General features: G+C 31.1%; 1 protein-coding gene across 2 annotated transcripts in view; it reads left to right on the top strand.

Moving 5' to 3' along the window:
- The window catches only part of bowl (brother of odd with entrails limited), a 46,265-nt gene that overhangs the window by 28,306 nt on the left and 4,434 nt on the right, over nucleotides 1-13,525 (top strand). The gene's annotated exons all lie outside the window — the stretch shown is intronic.

Raw genomic sequence — 13,525 nt, 5'->3', positions numbered from 1 at the left:
CCATTAAATACTCACACACAGATATTAATCTCATCATGCAAACACATACTCTCACGCACTCATAAGAAGAGATCGACAACAATAACAACACAACAGCTACGATGGCCACTAATGAACCCGGCCAACAGACCAAACAAAATCTTAAGGAACGACAACAAACACAAATGCTTTAAGAAAAATAAATAAATGAACGTTAATACACAATGTGTGTTGGAATGTGTGTCGGAGTATGGTATGGTCCAGGTTTAAGATTGCCGCGTTGTACTGACCAACTCACAGACCATAACATTCATCAGACGAACTCATGTCTGTCCACTTGGACAGATGATATAAACGATACGATACAGTGGTTTGAAAACTGAAACTTTTCTATAGGAAAACTTTAATTCAGCCTTGCTGAATACGGTTTACCGTGGGAAAACGTTATTTCAGCCTAGCTGAATAAGGTTTTCCATGGGAAAACTTTAATTCAGCATTGCTGAATAAGGTTTTCTATAGTCAGCCTGGCTGATTAAGTTTTTCTATGGCGAAACTTTTATTCAGCCCGGCTGAATACGGTTTTCCATGGGAAAACTTTAATTCAACCTGGCTGAATAAAGTTTCCTATAGCGAAACTTTCAGTCAGCCTGGCTGAATAAGGTTTTCGATAGGAAAACTTTTATTCAGCCTGGCTGAATAAAGTTTTCTATGGGAACACTTTAATTCAACCTGGCCGAATAAAGTTTCCTATAGCGAAACTTTCAGTCAGCCTGGCTGAATAAGGTTTTCGATAGGAAAACTTTTATTCAGCCCGGCTGGATAATGTTTTCTATAGTAAAACTTAAATTCAGTCTCGCTGAATAAGGTTTTCTATGGGAAAACTTCAATTCAGCCTATCTGAATAAGGTTTTCTATAGGTAAACTTTAATCCAGCCTAGTTGAATAAGGTTTTCCATGGGAAAACTTTAATTCAGCCTGTCTGAATAAGGTTTTCTATGGGAAAACTTTAATTCAGCATGGCTGAATAAGGTTTTCTATGGCGAAACTTTAAGTCAGCCTGGCTGAATAAGTTTTACTATAGGAAAACTTTAATTCAGCATGGCTGAATACGGGTTTTCATGGGAAAACTTTAATTCAACCTGGCTGAATAAAGTTTCCTATAGCGAAACTTTCAGTCAGCCTGGATGAATAAGGTTTTCGATAGGAAAACTTTTATTCAGCCTGGCTGAATAAAGTTTTCTATAATAAAACTTAAATTCAGCCTCGCTGAATAACGTTTTCTATGGGAAAACTTTAATTCAGCCTAACTGAATAAGGTTTTCTCTAGCGAAACTTTCAGTCAGCCTGGCTGAATAAGGTTTTCGATAGGAAAACTTTTATTCAGCCTGGCTGAATAAAGTTTTCTATAATAAAACTTAAATTAAGCCTCGCTGAATAACGTTTTCTATGGGAAAACTTTAATTCAGCCTAACTGAATAAGGTTTTCTATAGTAAACTTTAATCCAGCTTAGCTGAATAAGATTTTCTATAGGAAAACTTTAATTCAGTCTGGTTGAATATGGTGTTCTATAGCGAAACTTTAATTCAACCTGGCTGAATAAAGTTTCCTACTGTGAAACTTTCAGTCGGCCTGGCTGAATAAGGTTTTCGATAGGAAAACTTTAATTCAGCTTTGCTGAATATGTTTTTTTAAGAAAACTTAAATTCAGACTAGCTGAATAAGGTTTTCAATGGGAAAACTTTAATTCAGCCTAGCTGAATAAGGTTTTCTAAAGGAAAACGTTTTTTTTCTATGGCTTTTCTTTATGAAAACGTTAATTCAGCCTGGTTAAATAAAGTTTTCTATTAGAAAAGATTTTCTATAGGAAATCTTAAATTCAGTCTGGCTATATAAGATTATCTATAGGAAGTCTTCAATTCAGCTTGACTGAGTAAGGGTTTGTATAATAAATCTTCTATTTAGTCTGGCTGAATAAGGTTTTCTGTAGGCTGAATAAAGTTGCCTATAGCGTAACTTTAATTCTGTCTACCTGAATAGAAGTTTTCTATAGCGAAACTTTAAGCAAGCCTGACCGAATAGGGTTTTCTATATGAAAACTTTAATTTAGTCTGGCTGAATAAGGTTTCATATAGCGAAACATTAATTCAGCTTGGCTGAGGAAGGTTTTCTATAAGAAAATTATAGTTTGTATAATAAATCTTCTATTTAGTCTGGCGGAATAAGGTATTCTGTAGGCTGTAACTAACCTAACCTATCACAATGGACTGAATAGTCTAAGTGAGCCTGAATCTTAATCGGGCTGCCACTTTAACCTAGGCTGAATAAAGTTTCCTATAGCGTAACTTTAAGTCAGCCTGTCTGAATAAGGTTTTCTATATGAAAACTTTAATTCAGCTTAGCTGAATAAAATTTTCTTTAGGAAATTTTTTATTCAAGAGTAAGGGTTTCTATAGTGAATATTCAATTCAGCCTGGCTGAATAAAATTTTCTATAGTAAAACTTAAATTCAGCCTCGCTGAATAAGGTTTTCTATGGGAAAACTTTAATTGAGCCTATCTGAATAAGGTTTTCTACATGAAAACTTTTATACAGACTGGCTGAATAAGTTTTTTTTTACAGGAAATCTTCAATTCAGTCTAGCTGAATAGGAGTTTCTATTTACTTTAATTCAGCCTGGCTGAATAAAGTTTTCTATAGCGAAACTTTAAGTCAACGTGGCTGAATAAGGTTTTCTGTAGGAAAATTTTACCTCGGCCTGGCTGAATAAGGTTTTCTATAGCTGAATTAAGTTTTCTATGGGTAAATTTTAATTCAGCCTAGCTGAATAAAGTTTTCTATAGGAAAACTTTAATTTGGACAAACTGAGTAAGTTATTCTCAAAGAAATCTGACAATCACTCTCACTGAAGAATTGGTTTTTTGGGCTTTTAAACACTTTGCAATGCCATACCCCATAATTGAACAATAGTGTAGAGCAGTTGTCCGTCGCCAATGCTCCATACCACCGTCATTATCGTCATCATCATGATCGCCGGTCTCATAATGATAATCATTATTTATTTAAGACGACGTTCAGGAGTGCTCATGGAGCATGCATTGGGAAGCTGTTGTTACTCATGATGGATATTGCTGGTATGGCCCGGTATGACTCGGTGGCCCTGATGCTGGCAGGGGCGGTTGCTGATGCTGCTTCTTCTTCATGGGTTCACTCACAATTTTTGTGGAACGTCATCGTTTGTTATTGGTTTGGCTGTTGTTGGTTTTTACTGTTTTGTTGTTGTCGTTTTTTTTCTAGATTTCGTTCATAAAAAGTGCCGATTCCACAATTTTTTTGTTCATGAATAATGAGCACACATTTTTTTTAAACATTTTTTTTCGTTTTTATGCTGAGGTTTTTGTTAGGTACATTGCATGTGAACGTTCCTTACCCAAATGGAATAGTGAATTTAGACATTGACTTTGTCGTTCGTTTTTTTCAACCATCAGGAGGAACATCAGCAACTACATCAGCATGGTCGTTATTATCATCATCTTCGGGTGCATTACTGGTGGCTGGATGGAAAGATATATGGTTGCTAAGGTACATGGGTTGCATGAGACCAAGACCTGTATGGAAAACCTTTACTACTGTCAATTGTTGGACTTTTGTTCCATCGCTTATTATTTTTTTGTGTTTTGTTTGGAGATGCGGCTGTAGCCACATATATCTCAGCCCTTTGCTACCTCCTCCATTTGCCCTCTTCGCTACCGCAAAACATTTTCTCTAATGATCTAAAAAAGAAGAAAATTCATTCCCTTGAAGAAAATGAAAAAAAGCATACGAAGGAAACGCATGACCAACAACAATGAATAATAAACTGAGGCTAGACCACAATGGTTTGCCTCAAAGGTAATTTAACATTGTGGTCAAGTCTCTTGGGAAAGAATATGATCAGCTTTCTTAATTTCATACTTCTTTAATGATGATACGATATTGAAAAATTATTCCAGTGTCATTGACAATGAGCAGGCCATTCTCATTGGTGATACTCAAGTGCTGCTTTCGATCACGTTGTGGACAAAATAGGTTTTGTGAAGATCTTATAAATGGAGATATTGGAGATTTATCCTAGCATTTGTTTGTTTTTGAGTGAAGAAATTCAATGAAAATTATAGATTATTTGGAAAGTAATTAAGAAATATATCGCCATTTTGCTTGAGTTGCTTTGAGGGGAAAATCTTTTCAATTAAATAGAATTAAAATAAAAATGAAGAATATTTAATTTAAATAAAATGAAAATTTTAATTCTTTTATTTTTTTATTTAAAATTAAAACAAAAACTAAAAATTTTATTATAATAAATTTTATAATTTATTAAAATAAATTTTATAATTTTTTAAAATAAATTTTATAATTTTTTAAAATAAATTTTCTAATTTATTAACATAAATATTATAATTTATTAAATGTAATTTTAAATTTTTATTAAACCAAAATGTATCTACAATGCCCACTATTCTTACTATGTTATACTGGACACCTAATGTTTCTACATACTATACACAATAGAAATAGGAACTACCGTTTCTATGGACTATATATGGGATTCCTATTTTCCCAAACTATCTACAACACAGATTTAAAATAAAACTAACTTAACTAAATTAAAACAAAAAATATTATTTTTCATTTAAAGTCAGAACAAAAATTAACATCTGCATTTTAATAAAAATTAAAAATTATCTGTTATGTACTCCTATTGTGCTACCAAAAATGCATTATATTCCTGCTGCTCTACTAAGTATTGGATTCCTACTGTTCCCATCTACTATGCACTACCCAACAAAAAGGTGAGCTTCCAAAAAAGGAGTTTGAATCCCCAACTTGTGGTCCGGATATATGCTATGTTGACACCATCACAGAACGCCTTATCACACTCAGCCACAAACCACATTGAGGACGAAGCATCGAAACGTCAATTCAGATTTTTGTGATATGATCGTAATATGACCACGGTTGACACAGTTGGTAGAAATCTACCAAAAATGTTACATTTTGTATTGTTTGGTAGATTGGATGGATTCTTTATGTTTTGGTAGATTTTGCAACAATGTACTTCATAAATTTCCTAAGAAATAAAATTTTGAAAAAATATTATATAGGAATAAAATTTTCTCAAAATTTCCTTAGAAATAAAATTTTGTCAAAATTTCCTTAGAAATAAAATTTTGACAAAATTTTCCATAGAAATAAAATGTTGACAAAATTTTCTATGGAAATAAAATTTTGACAACATTTTCTATAGAAATAAAATTTTGACAAAATTTTCTGTAGTAATAAAATTGTGACAAATTTTTCTGAAGAAATAAAATTTTCACAAAATATTGTATAGAAATAAAATTTTGTCAAAATTTTCTATAGAAATAAAATGTTGACAAAATTTTCTATAGAAATAAAATTGTGACCAAATTTTCTATAGAAATAAAATGTTGACAAAATATTCTATAGAAATAAAATTTTGACAAAATTTTCTAAGAAATAGAATTTTGACAAAATCTGAGATCAAAAACAACAGTAAAGACAAAATTTTGTATAGAAATAATATTTTTACAAAATTTTCAATAGAATTAAAATTTTGACAAATTTTCCTTAGAAATAAAATTTGGACCAAATTTCCTATAGAAATAAAATTTTCACAAAATTTCCTATAGAAATAAAATTTTTACAAAATTTTCTATAGAAATTAAATTTTGACAAAATTTTCTGTAGTAATAAAATTGTGACAAATTTTTCTATAGAAATAAAATTTTGACAAAATATTCTATAGGAATAAAATTCTGTCAAAATTTTCTATATTGATAAAATTTTCTATAGACATAAAATTGTGACAAAATATTCTATAGAAATAAAATTTTGTCAAAATTTTCTATAGAAATAAAATTTTGACAAAATTTTTTTTTAGAAATAAAATTTGGACCAAATTTCCTATAGAAATAAAATTTTGACAAAACTTTCTATAGAAATAAAATTTTGACAAAATTTTCTATAGAAATAAAATTTTGACAAAATTTTCTATAGAAATAAAATTGTGACAAAATATTCTATAGAAATAAAATTTTGACAAAATTTTCTATAGAAATACAATTTTGACAAAATTTTCTATAGAAATAAAATGTTGACAAAATGTTCTATAGAAATAAAATTTTGACAAAATTTTCTGTAGAAATAAAATTTTGACAAAATTTTCTATAGAAATAAAATTTTGACAAAATTTTCTATAGAAATAAAATTTTGACAAAATTTTATATAGAAATAAAATTTTGACAAAATTTTCTATAGAAATAAAATGTTGACAGAATGTTCTATAGAAATAAAATTTTGACAAAATTTTCTATAGAAATAAAATTTTGACAAAATTTTCTATAGAAATGAAATTTTGACAAAATTTTCTATAGAAATTGTTCTATAGAAATAAAATTTTGACAAAATTTTCTATAGAAATAAAATTTTCTATAGAAATAAAATGTTGACAAAATTTTCTATAGAAATAATATTTTGAGAAATTGTTCTATAGAAATAAAATGTTGACAAATTTTCTTTTTTGTTTGGTAGTTTTTGGTGAAATTTGCTCCCAATTTTGGTAGATTATTTTTGCCTCGAGTGGCAACCGTGAATATGACCCCAAGGCATAACATGTTAGCGACTTCTCGAGACGTTCTTTATAAGTATGAATCAAAAAATAAAGAGGTTCAAATCTCACCAACGATAAATTTTTATCAATTTTTTCCAATAGATTGTTTTTTTTTTTTAATATTATACATCGTCTTTATTTTATTATATATATTTTTTTCTATATATTTTTTTGCGACATCTAATTTTCCAAAATTTAAACTTTCACTTTAAACCGCCTATAGACCTACTGTTCCTATCTACTATCTATTTACTTGATTCCTACTGTTTCTATCTACTATGTGTTAGATTCCTTCAAGTTCCTTTTAACTACATAGATTCTCACTGTCGTTCGAAATAAATTAAATTAAAGTAATTTAATTAATGCAAGTTAAGAAATCAAAAATCTCGAGATGAGGTTCATCCTACTGCACTCAAAAAAAGTGAGCCCTATATATCACTAAAGCTGATTTAATTGTATTTTAGTTCGTGGAATTATTACGTTTTAAGAAAATTTCCACGATTTTAATAATTTTATGCGTAAGCTAGTTAAATTAACTAAAACAGAGAAAAAAATTATTCTCAAACGAAGTATAAAAATTAACTAAATTCGTGTCATCCCCAAAATAGTTCAGAATTTCTTAATATTTTTATAATTTACCAATTATGAGCCCATCATGAACTTCGTATGGTACTAAAGCCAATTTTGCCATTTTGAACTCCAATTTTTTCCTTAAAAACTTCGAAATTTCCCTTAACAAGTGAAAAAAAATGAATTATGTCTAATTACTTTTCTTGATTTTGTCGAAAATTATTTACTTATTTTTTGTGAAAAAATTCTAAAATTAATTTTTTATTTTTTCTAAAATTTTCTTTCGTGGTGGGTCCACTGTTTTTAATTTTGTTTTGATTTCAGCTGGAAACCATACTACAAGAGTAGCTTAACCAATAGACGAAACGTATATTTGTCAAATTTATGTGGGCAAAGTCCAAGATGGATGGACGGGCGTTTCAAAATTACCACATTCCTCATCAGCATCCTCTACTTCCAGCGAAACTATCAACCAATTATCATAATAAATTCGGGCAATTCACTAAACCCAAAGTGAATTGCACTCGAACCTACCGAAAAAGGTTATCGATAGTCGTCTTTGCCTAAATAAATTTTTGTACAAATATCTCACTTGTCCTTTGCCAAAGTCAAACCATCGATTTGAGTGCAGTTAGCTGGGTTTATTTCTCCTCTTTCTTCATTTGTTTTGTTTTTATTGTTGGTTTGTTCTTCCATCATTTTTGTTGTTTTATTTGATTTTATATTTTATTCCTAAACATGAATAAAGACACTAGGCTTAGTATCCGTCTTAACAATCTCTAGTTGCAATAGTCTAAAGATCTTCTTTTTTGGTGCTATTTGTCTTAATTTTTATCTTTCTGCAAAGAGGGTCTGAACTTGTGTTTGGTTAGGTCGTTATTCTCTCAGAATTATTCTACATATCATTTTAGTGGTTCCCATCAGTAAGCTTGTCAGCGAATTAATGTAAAAAAATAGAGATTTGTAACACTCACTCTAGCATAGAGTTTGGTTAAAAACTCAGTGAGTATATGAGAGCGATATTAAAAGAAATGCCATTGTGAGCAAGAGTCAAATAGCTAACATTTGTATCATATACAGAATTCACATATAATTGAGTATACGGGTGATTACCCATAAGCTATTTCACATATTGCTAATGAGAGCCAGAGCAAGAGAGTTACAGCTTTTGTTTTTGTAAATAATCACCATCATAGCAATGAGTACTTAACATTGCAATGGGTATTTATCATGAATTATCTATGTTAACATTAGAAGCAATTTAACATTAGAAGCAGAAGAAGTTAACATACAAGTGTAAATGTAAAATAAATGTATGTGTGAACTAAGGAATATGTAAATGCAAATGGTGATCCCCTATTGCTATTAAAACTAAATTAAATACATTAAAAAAAAAACTAAATTATGTAAAACTATTTGAAAATTAAATGAATATAAAGTAAATCTCAATCTGATTTTGGCAAGGATGTATTTGGGTCGAAAAACAATATGTTTGCTACAAACTTGTCCCATGTTATGAAAAGTAAAATTGTGCTCATGAAACATGTGTAAGGTGATCATATTCCTTCTAAGCGTGTAATGTTTTCCCCCCTAAATACCAGCTCTTTTTATCTCGATATTTTTTTAAAGTTATTGCATGTTCTTGTTTCGTTTTACCTCATATATACCATGGTTCTGATAACCGAATCATACTACCTATAATAATAGTAATAATGGCTATAATAATATTTCTAGTAAGTGTAGCTAGCAAGTACCTAAATCATACTACTGCGCGCTCATTTTTAATGTCTCTGATCATGCCATCCATATGTGCCGCTACGCTTGAAAAAAAGAAGAAAACAATTCGATATTGCTACAGCGGTGGTGGTGTTGGTGGTAACTTTGTTTGTTGCCTCGAACCAACTACTGTTTACCCAACCCCATACCTTGGCCACCAACAACGACAATGGAAAAAATGTCTGCCTTCTATATAGGAGCAATTCATATGTGTGGCTAGTGATAGTTGTAGGAGACCTGTTTTCTTATCAGACATTGAGTCGCTAGTGTCATATAAGTGAACCTTATCTTACGTGCATACCGAACGAATATGGATTCTATGAATGTTATGTGGTAGTTGGTGTTCCATGGAACAATCATTATATCTCTAATAGGTAATGAAGGTAACACAACAAAAACAACAACAGCAATAACTCCAAGAATGATATAAAAACCAAACCTCATATGTAATAAATTCTGGCATACTCTCTATGGACACATACACATACGCATATATCTTGCAAGGTAATAATAATAATAGGGTCGGTAATAAAGGGTAAACCTAAAGTTATAACACACATAAACAGAAGAAAGTATCTTGAAAATAATATAACAAGAAAATTATAGCATCTAAAACATATTTATAAATAAATATGTAATAGTACTATAAATAATTAATTGCTTCAATTAAAAAAAATAATTGAGTTTTACCACCAAAAATCAATTAAATGTTTAATAGAACCAATTGGAAAATTAATTGAAATGTCGAAGAAATAATTAATTTTTTAAATCGAGAATATTTTTTATATCTAATTAATTCTGTGATTGGAGTAATTTCAATTAAAATATGACCAAGTAATTTCGTAATTTATTCAGAAAAAAAACTTTTTCTGTTCTGTGTATAGTACATCTTTCTCACAAAGACAAACAAGTTTTACATCTATAATGATAGAGCTCTGAAATCTCAAAGATAGAGCTACACCCAAAGAAAAAATATTTTCCTTCGGGGCAAAATTTTGGAGAAAATTGGGACAAAAAAGTACTTTGTAATAAATGGGAACCATTTATTACAAATTTGTGCTAATAGCAGATATCATAAAATATAATATTAAGTCCGTCCTTTGGTTTTATAGTTCTAGATTGAAATAGCTGACATCCCAAATTTATTGCCAAACAAGCCTTATTTAACAATCGACAAATGGACCGATATTGGCATGAAGACGTGATTTATCGATGAAACCAATTGTTAAGATACTGTCCCTAGCAACACCCCATACTAGATTCCTACAGTTCCTAACTACTATGTATGGGGTTCCTAGCTACTATGTTCGATATTTCTACTATTCCTAACTACTATGTGCTGAAGGATACTATCAGTATTTACTAACATATATACGGAAATCCTACTGATCCTACTATAGATTCGTCCTATCTATTATATAGATTCCTCCTCCTTTTGAGAAAATTTCCTATAAAAATAAAATTCTGAGAAATTTCTCTATAGAAATAAAATTCTGAGAAATTTGTCTATAGAAGTAAAGCATTTGGATACATCCAAAAAATATGTGCTAATAGCAGATCATAAAATATAATATTGCAAATATTGGAAAAATCCGAAAAACAAAAATTTTTCCCATACTAACAAAATTTGAGAAAAAATAACTTTAAATTAAGTTTTTTTTTTTGGTAAATTTTTGGTAAAATTTTCTTCAAATTTTGGTAGTCTTTTTTTTGGCACGAGTGGCAACCCTGATATTAAGTCCGTCCTTTGGTTTTATAGTTCTAGATTGAAACAGCTGACATCCCAAATTTATTTCCAAACAAGCCTTAGTTAACAATCGACAGATGGACCGATATTGGCATGAAGACGTGATTTATCGATGAAACCAATTGTTAAGATACTGTCCCTAGCAACAACCCATACTAGATTCCTACAGTTCCTAACTACTATGTATGGGGTTCCTAGCTACTATGTCCGAGATTCCTACTATTCCTAACTACTATGTGCTGGAGGGTACTATCAGTATTTACTAACATATATACGGAAATCCTACTGATCCTATCTACTATATAGATTCCTCCTATCACTAGATACTTCAGGCTAAACTATAATAACAGTCTTAGGGGGTAAAAGAGGTGTTCCCCGAATGTGACACAATAGTCTGAGTGAAACTAACCAGGGATAGTATGAATATATTTAGGAACTGTAGGAATCTAGGGCCTAGTAGATAGTAACTGTAGGAATCCAGGGCGGGGTTCCTATTGTTCCTAATTACTATGTGCTGGATTACTACTGTCTGCATCTCTTATACACTTAATTCTTACCAATCCTATCCATTATAGAGATCTCTTCTATAACTAACTAATTTTGAGAACATTTTTTATAGTAATAATTTTTTGAGAAAACTTTCTGTAAAATAAAAATAAAAAAATCCTATAGAAATAAAATTTACAGATAATTTGCTATAGATTTTGAGATAATTTTTTTGTAGAAATAAAGGTTTGAAAAAAATTTTCTATACAAATAAACGTTTGAGAAAATTTCCTACATAAATACAATTCTGAGAAATTTCTCTATAGAAATAAAATTCTGAGAAATTTATCTATAGAAGTAAAGCATTTGGATACATTCAAAAAATTTGTGCTAATAGCAGATATCATAAAATATAATATTGCAAATACTGGAAAAATCAGAATAACAAAATTTTTTCCCATACTAACGACAAAATTTGAGAAAAAAAAATTTGGTAGAATTTTCTTCAAATTTTGGTAGACTATATTTGGCACGAGTGGCAACCCTGATATTAACCCCGTCGTTTGGTTTTATAGATCTAGGTTGAGCTGGTATCCCAATTTGTTCCAAAACAAGCCTTAGTTAACAATCGACAGACGGAGGGAGATTGGCATGATGATGTGATTTATCGATGAAACCAATTGTTAAGATACTGTTCCTAGAAAACTCCCATAAAATATTCCTACAGTTCTAACTACTATGTGCGGGGTTTCTGGCTACTATATTCGAGATTCCTACTATTCCTAACTACTATGTGCTGGAGGATACTATCAGTATCTACTATATACGGAAATCCTACTGATCCTATTATATAGATTCCTCCTATCTGTTATATAGATTCCTCCTATCACTAGATACTTCAGGCTAATCTATAATGACAGTCTTAGGGGGTAAAAGAGGTGTTCCCCGACTGTGACTCAATAGCCTTAGTGAACCTCAAATAACGGACTGCCACAATAAAAGAAACTAACCAGGGATAGTATGAATATATTTAGGAACTGTTGGAATCTAGTGCCTAGTAGATAGGAACTGTAGGAATATAGTGCCTAGTAGATAGGGACAGTAGGATTTCTACTCTTCCTAACTGCAATATGTGGGGTTCCTATTGTTCCCAATTACTGGATGCTGGATTCCTACTGTCTGCATCTCCTATACACGTAATTCCTATCAATCCTATCCATTATATAGATCCCTTCTATCACTAATTACTTTAGGTTAAGCTATAATGCCAGTCGTTATTTTAGATTTTTCACGACATTATCATACCTCAGGGGGTAAAAGTGAAGTTCACCAACTGTGGCGTCTAAGTGAACCTGAATTGAAGACCTGTCACTATAAACGAACCTAACTAGGGGAGCCACTTGGGAGCCACCGTGGTGCAATGGTTAGCATGCCCGCCTTGCATACACAAGGTCGTGGGTTCGATTCCTGCTACGACCGAACACCAAAAAGTTTTTCAGCGGTGGATTATCCCACCTCAGTAATGCTGGTGACATTTCTGAGGGTTTCAAAACTTCTCTAAGTGGTTTCACTGGAATGTGGAACGCCGTTCGGACTCGGCTATAAAAAGGAGGTCCCTTGTCATTGAGCTTAACATGGAATCGGGCAGCACTCAGTGATAAGAGAGAAGTTCACCACTGTGGTATCACAATGGACTGAATAGTCTAAGTGAGCCTGATACATCGGGCTGCTACATAACCTAACCTAACCTAACCTAGGGGTAGTAGGAATATATAATGGTAGATAGGAACTGCAGGAATCCAGTATCTAATAGATAAGAACTGTAGGAATCCAGTACCTAGTAGATAGGGTCAGTAGGAATCCAGTATATAACATAGAGAGAAAATATTTAATTCGTTGCAAAATTACAAACTGTTAAACGAGGTAACACTAATAAAATTTTTGCGTTGTTTGTGGTCGATCTTTAAATACCATTAAAATCTTCATTAAAAATATTGGACCATTTTCACGAAATCCTTAAAATATTGCATTTTTTCTGTATCACCCGATACATTGAGAAACCTCAGAGAAGCTACATAGAATAAAATGAATGGCAAATTTATTTTTATAACTCAAAGTAAAAAATAAAAATTCATAAAAATAATAATAGTTAGTCCCTAACAGCATTGTTAAGATAAAAAAATATTATAGTCAAACATTAACAATGACTTTTAGGAACAACGACAGCAACAACAAAGTCAACAATAATTACCGCCTCGACAGACTGAAATTGCTTGGTTTTATGATGGCGGCGGCA

This window comes from Haematobia irritans, chromosome 2 (assembly GCF_050003625.1).
Source record: "Haematobia irritans isolate KBUSLIRL chromosome 2, ASM5000362v1, whole genome shotgun sequence".
NCBI lineage: Eukaryota > Metazoa > Arthropoda > Insecta > Diptera > Muscidae > Haematobia > Haematobia irritans.
Note: the sequence above shows the minus strand (reverse complement) of the source record. Positions and strands in the feature narration are given on the sequence as shown.